This window comes from Stomoxys calcitrans, chromosome 5, assembly GCF_963082655.1.
Source record: "Stomoxys calcitrans chromosome 5, idStoCalc2.1, whole genome shotgun sequence".
Lineage (NCBI taxonomy): Eukaryota > Metazoa > Arthropoda > Insecta > Diptera > Muscidae > Stomoxys > Stomoxys calcitrans.
In genome coordinates, this window is record NC_081556.1 from 106,812,235 (window position 1) to 106,819,320 (window position 7,086).

Sequence of the window (7,086 nt, forward strand, 5' to 3'; positions counted from 1 at the left end):
AACAGTGCCGTTGTATTCCCGGCACGGAATAGCTGTGTGAACCATACAAGCTGGAACTTGTTCTTTGTGTGTGGTGTTCTTTGCTGTCTCGAGAAGCTTAGCTGCGAGCTACCGGGCGCTCCCTACGGAGTAGCTGCAACGGCAGACGTGGATAATCAGCGGTATCAAGCGGAGAGGTCGGGTTGCACCGGCTCTTACGCAAATACTGAATGCCTATGATGCTCGAAATGACACGGCGTGTTATTGGCGCCTTTAAATAACCGATGGCCACACTGTTCCCGCGGCGATCGGTCCTTTGGACCGGAACGAGCTTACTCACCTACAGAAGCTTGACGAGGATCGCCATCTTCACATGAAATTATGGCTATAACATCACTACACAGTGGAGTGGAGGCAGGGAACTGGCTTTTTTGATACCTCATTCCGTGCAGTATAGACTAACAATACCTGCGTCTGTCGCTTGTGACGCCTACATGCAATGTATGGGCATAACAGTCAGGCTGGACACTGCCATGATAGAGCCTCTGCCGTGTAGCCCGGCACGGGATGATTATGGGCACCCTACGGGTTGGAAATCTGAGCTCCGATTTGTGTGGCCTTAATCGTCATCACTAGAAGTTCAGCTTAGAACTACTGGTCGGGTTCAGAGTTGGCGGATAGTGAAATGCTTCTCTATCGAGTAGAGAGCCTCAGTGAGAGGCTGAGCGGCACCGGCTTTACTTAAATACTGAGTGGCTGTGGTACTTTATATGACAAGGCGGGTTATTGGCGCCTTTAAACAACCAATGGCCAACCTGTTCTCGCAGGAATTGGTCCTATGGAACGGAACGAATTTGTCTGCTATAGAGCTTGACGAGAATTGCTACCGTCACATAAAAATTTGCCTTCAACAACACTGCCGGTTAGCAGATGCCAACAAGATTATGGCGCAGCATCAGAAGCCTGTTGTCTGATCATAATGGCATTCCCACCTAGGTAACGACCAGAGGGCATGACTTTGGCAGAACAGACTGAAGGCTACACGCCATACTTCCTCCTTTTAGTAAATAGCATTATCTCCGTATTTTCTGGAGTTTATGTCAAGCCAATCTAGACGGCTTCCTAAGTGCTCAGTGATGGTAGAGAGAAAGCGACCGTCAACTATAATGACGTCGTCAGCATAGGCAGCCACCATCACCCTTTCCTCCTCAAAGGACCCCACAAACCCATTCATTACCATGAGCCACAAGGGAGGGTTTTATTCCTTTGTTGTTCCTCCGGTTATAATCTTTTTAATCTATCATTGATGAACGCGTCCAACAATCTCTAGTGTCTTCAAGACAAAATACTGATTGGCCTTTAATCCATGGGCAGGGAGTGGCTCGGTTTCCCCGCCTTGAAAATGAAAATCACCATGACCTCCTGCCACACAGTCGCCACATACATAGCCAAGCAAAACACAGACTCTAAGAATCCTAATAAGGAGCTGCATGGCTTACGGTCCTGCCTTCTGTAGCATAGCAGGGGATATACCATCCGGTCCGGTATCTTGTTTCCTCACCGATAATTCGTTGGCTAGATTGTTTTTTTAAAATAGTTCTGAAAAATCTGAGTAGGTGCCTCCAGAATGATCTGGTAATAGGTCCAGTAGGATTGGCTGGCCGGTTGAACCGATGAGGTGTTTTGAAGGCCTCGGTTACAAGCGGGACAAACTTTTCTGATTTTGGCGTCAATTATAGGCGAATAGTCTCCAAGAACAATGTTTACTCGATGGCTGTTCACTTTTTATGCTGCCGCATCCTCGTGTTATTCACATTTTTGGTGGCAGCATGGGATCTGTTTGCAAGTTAGGTAGAATTGACTGGAAAGATAAAGCGGTTATGCGTTAATAGATGGCGCCGGGGTTGCACATTAGGCCGCACACCACAGAGTGTAGGCTTCATTATGTATTTACGAGTGAGTTTTGGTGCATTTACATAAAATTAAAACACATTTCGTATTACAATTTTTATTGGATGTTTTTTATTTAGTTTTTCTTACGTCATTTTTGTTGTTTTTTCCATCTTCTTGTAATATATTTACTCTAAGATTTGAAAAAAATTATACAACTTGTGTAAGTTGTTACTTTATCTTTACACTTAACAAAAAAACTTAACGGAGGAAATTTTGTTGTTTGTTGTATTTTAAAACTGTGGTGTAAAAAGTGTTGTTCTTTTAGTTCCTTCCTTTTGTAAGTATAAAATAAAAAAATTACTACACTTTCATAAAATCGAAGTAAAGGGAAATGAAAGAACGAGGGTTTTAATGTTTAACTTTAGTAAAAAAAAAGAGCTGCTAAGTATATGTATTTATGTATATATTTGGAGAAAATATTTTTTATAAATTAAAAAAAAAAAATAATGATAATATCAATAGCTGCATTCATAAACAAATTTTATTGATAATTTATCTTGATAATCGTATTGACTTTTCTGATTATTTTGTATTTTTTCTTGATTTATGGGCTGCTACTCAATTTTAGTTGCTTTGCCAGGAGATAAACCCATGACAAACTTAACAGGTAGGAGCAGTTTTCCCACAACAAAAAATATAGTGCACTATCTGACAAAATCAGTGATTAGTACAACCCTGATTTTGAGCATGTCATCAGTTCGCGCCATTTTTCGTTGTTTGTGTGTCGTGGTTCTTAACTATAACGCACACACACAACCAAAACTTGCAGACAGATAGTGCACTTCGCAAGAAAAAATTGTACTCAGCTGTTTGCCGTACACTTACTGGGCCAATATGTTTTGGATAAACCCATGAAATAAATAGGTCGATTATGGTTTGCAACCCAACTTCAGTTGAGTTGCAAACGGGCAAACTTGTTAACGTTCAAAAAAATCGTTATTGAATGAAACTGACAGAATTGCCCAACATAAACTTATTTTTATTTCATGATTAAAAAAACGCAACGCAACTATAGTTTATTTGCCACCTATAACCGACTCAAAACATTGGCATGAATGTGTAAATGCTAGCCAGTTTCATTGCATACCAGCGTTTTGAACATTTAGCCACTTAATTTTAAAAAAAAGCATGCAATTCAATACTGAAAACGGATTTTTTATGACAATATAGCCTGTTGGCAACGCAACTCAAGTTGAGTTGCTATCCGTTATCGACCCCTTATAGTTTAAATTTTAAATTTATTTTATGAATACAGATTTAAGAAAATGAAATGATTTTTTACGAACGAGAGTAAAAATTTATATATTTTGTTGCTTTTGAGAAAAATATAAAAATAATAGACCATCATCCAGAGTTTTATGGGATTTTCTTATTGCCGTGATGCAGAAGGTGAACAAAGTTGGATGAACCATTCAAAAACCCAACATTGTTTAAGATAGTTTGATTTTATTCAATTTCCGAAGTTGTAACCACAAAGCTACGAATAGTCAATTCTCAATCTCCCATATTCGCAAGCCCAGTCTACTATGGGTATCGGGATAGCAGGACAGCCAGCCTGAAAAACCTTCACCATCATAGAATCTGTATCTGTACACCTAAGATCCCAATGAAGGCCACTACATCGGTGCTTCCATCCGCATACATGTATCGAAGGTCGAGAGATAAACGAGTTACCTTCCCTGCAAACATTTCTGATCGCCAAACAATCTTCCGCGAATCTTCTAGATGAAGGATGCGTTCGTCTAAGAGTCGTGGGCGATTTCCCAGTCGTGAGGAGTTTGTTGTGTCCTCAAGACGAATCTTCTGGTGGTGTTCCGCGAATTTTCCACATGAGCTACTAAAGAGTAAGTCACAAGAGTCTGGGATGATCTTAGAACCGTGTGGGAGAGTAACAAATGAGTGTTTTGAAAGGTTTTAAAAATACTTTTCTGGAAGAGTTACGCATTACTCTCCTGGACGAGTAACAAATAAGTGTTTTGGAATATTTAATAAATGTGGTTCTAAAAGAGTTGCGCGTATTTTGATTGGAAGATCTAAAAATGCATATCAAGATTAGTTGTTCATCAAAAACTTAGGTTAGGTTAGGTTGAATGGGTCGCCCGGTGGCCAGTTTGGCCCATTGTGGTATCCTAGAGAGAGAAAGGGAAGAAAAAGGAAAATGTGAGACCTCGTACTAGAGGTTATACACGAAAAAAAAAAGACAAAAGACAGGATGAGTGGAGAAACCCGAGCGGGAGGTGAAGAACCGCCCTGCGCTACGCAAGCACGGACCTACCTACGCCGGGTGCCTGTGTCATCCCCTGTTCCCTCAACAAACCTCAGGAGAGATACCAGAGGTACGTTCGCAAGTTCACAGAAGAAACGACTCCCCATAAAGGAGAGCCTATGTCTCTGCAGATCCGGTCAGGCACAAAGCAAGTGCTCAATAGTCTCCTCCTCATCGAGGCAACTCCTACAGAAGTCATTGTGGTAGCCGCTTCGTAAGTCGTGTCGCCAAACCAGGCGTGGACACTATTCCCGCTTGCGCCGTCGCCGTGAACAATCCCCGTGGTGCCGAATCCAGTAGCCGCGTTCTAAGCCGTGTTACAACCGAAGTGTGCAGACGAATCCCGCATACCGTCGTTCTCATTGAATAAGCGCCGTGGTGCCCAAACCGCTGGCCGCGCCGTGTCGTCGAAACAGACGTGGTTCGTCGTTCTAATTGAATAAGCGCTGTGGTGCCGAATCCGGTATCCGCGCCGTAAGCCATGTCGTGCCGCTTGCCATCGTTTCCAGCGATTCAACCCTGTGGTGCCAAACACGGGCGTTCTTAGCCGTAAACAACCGTCTGCGTAATCTGGCTAGAAGCACGCATACCCGATGACTGGCACCCGGCAAGACATGACTATTGGCACCACACGGTTTGGAACGCTTCCCATTTGTGCGGTGTTCATCGTCATCACGAGATGCTCAGCTGAAGCTACCGGTGGTTGCACCTGTAGTCGTGGACATTCAGCGGTTTCGAATGGAGTCTCAGTGAAAGGCAGGGCGGCGCCGACTCTTGCACAAATACTGAGCGTTTATGACGCTCGATATGAAAAGGCAGTTTATTGGCGCCTTTAAATAACCAATGGCCACCCTGTTGCCGCGACAATCGGTCCTCTGGACCGGAACAAGATTGCTCATCTATAAGAGCTACCTACACATACCAACGTGGCTATAACGAAGACGATGGATCCTCACCTCACTATGTCCCGTACACAAGAAAGAAGACAGCTGCCGACTAACATCGCATACAAGATAGAAGGACTCTATCAGTGCGGCTTTAGAACTGCTAAATCCATGCTGAAAAAGATCCGAGAAGAACATGTCAACACTTACCATTTCTAAGCCGACTACAAACCCGCTTTCAACAGCCCTATACGTTCAAAGGTATTTCAAGCCATGTCTGAGTTTGGTTATCCCTGCAAAATTAATAAGACTCTGCAGGATGACGCTTTCTGATACATGTTTCTCAATAGGAATAGGAAAGAACCTCCCCGAACTATTCAATACCAAACGACGTTTCAGGCAGGGAGACAGGTTATCCTGTAAATACTGCATAGACAACATTTGCACTGTATCTTATCTCCCATTAGAGGTGGTCTACGTAAGAGCAGCATTCTGGCAGGTGAGTACTCAACGTTTCTTCATCTGCACCCCACTTCCTGCAGGCTAGCAGCAGCAGGGTGTTCTTAAAAGTGGCATGGTTGACCGTATCGAATGCTTTCGACAGGTTAAGAACCATAAGGACCGTCCGGGCACGATTAAATCTGTTTGTTATCTAGGCTAAATGTGCGGAGATGACGTGCAAATGTGCTATGCAATTTGCCCCTATCCTATATTTGAGGATGGTAAAGAGAGGTCCCGTGATGAAAATACGATATTTCTGGGTCGATTATGGATTGCAACTCGACTACAGTTGCGTTGCCAGGAGACAAAACCACGTAGTAGTATAAAGTAGGGAATATTTGCAAATTTCATGTACAATCAGTATTTTTAAAGTTCAGCTACAAAGAAATTCGAAAAAAAGTACGCAATTCAATACAAAAGTGAACATTTCTGTAACAAATTTGGCCGTTGGCAACGCAACTGAAGTTGGGTTGCCATCCATCGATAATCGACCTATTAATTTTTTGTTACCTGAAGGGGGATCCGGATTCTCACCCTTACATTAATTTTCAAAAACGTCAAATCCCAAAGATGGGTGTTGCGTATCAAGCGATTTTTTGCGCTTTTATCACAAATTTCAATGTTTCGAATCAAGCGATTTTTTGCGCTTTTATGGTAACCTAAAAGCAAAAATTTTGTATCCAATTTTTGGGGTGGGGTGCTTAGGGGGGTCGATACAAGCCCAAAACCCGCTAAATGGATATATACATATATACCAACCAGGACAATATAGGACTGCAATGAAAGGTCTTTAAGAGTACAAGACGAATTGGATATTCTAAAGCCATGGCTTGGGGGCACGCCCCACCCCTAAGCTCCTCCCGAATCGGATATTTTCCCCGACTATAGCAATATGGGACTCAAATGAAAGGTATTTCGGAGTGGAACAGGCAATTGGTATAAACTTTCGGGGTCAAGTGTCTTGTTGTACGCCCCACCCCCAAAACAAGTTCCCCCAAACTGGACTTATATACAGACTACGGCAATATGGGTCTCAAATAAAATGAATTTTAGATTAAAGTACGAATCTGATATCTATTTTCAGGGCCAAGTGTCTGAGTGACCACCCTATCTCCAAAACTCTCCTCAAACCGGACATATCTTCCGACCATGGCCACATGGGGCTCAAAGAAAAGGTATTTGGAAGTAGAGCACAAATTTGACATCGACATTTGGGTAGAAATATCCCACCACCAAAAGACCGCAAACAGCATATATATTTACCGACCAAGGGCATATGCGACTTAAATAAAAGCTATAAGAGAGTGAAAGAGCTGGCCCGGTTCAGCTATTTTTCTCCTAATTTCAATGAATTTTTTTCTAAAGAGCAAAATTTCAATGAAATTTTTTCTAAAGAGCAAAATTTCAATGAAATTTCTTCTAAAGAGCAAAATTTCAATGAAATTTTTTCTTAAGAGCAAAATTTTAATGAAATTTTTTCTAAAGAGAAAATATTTAAGAAAT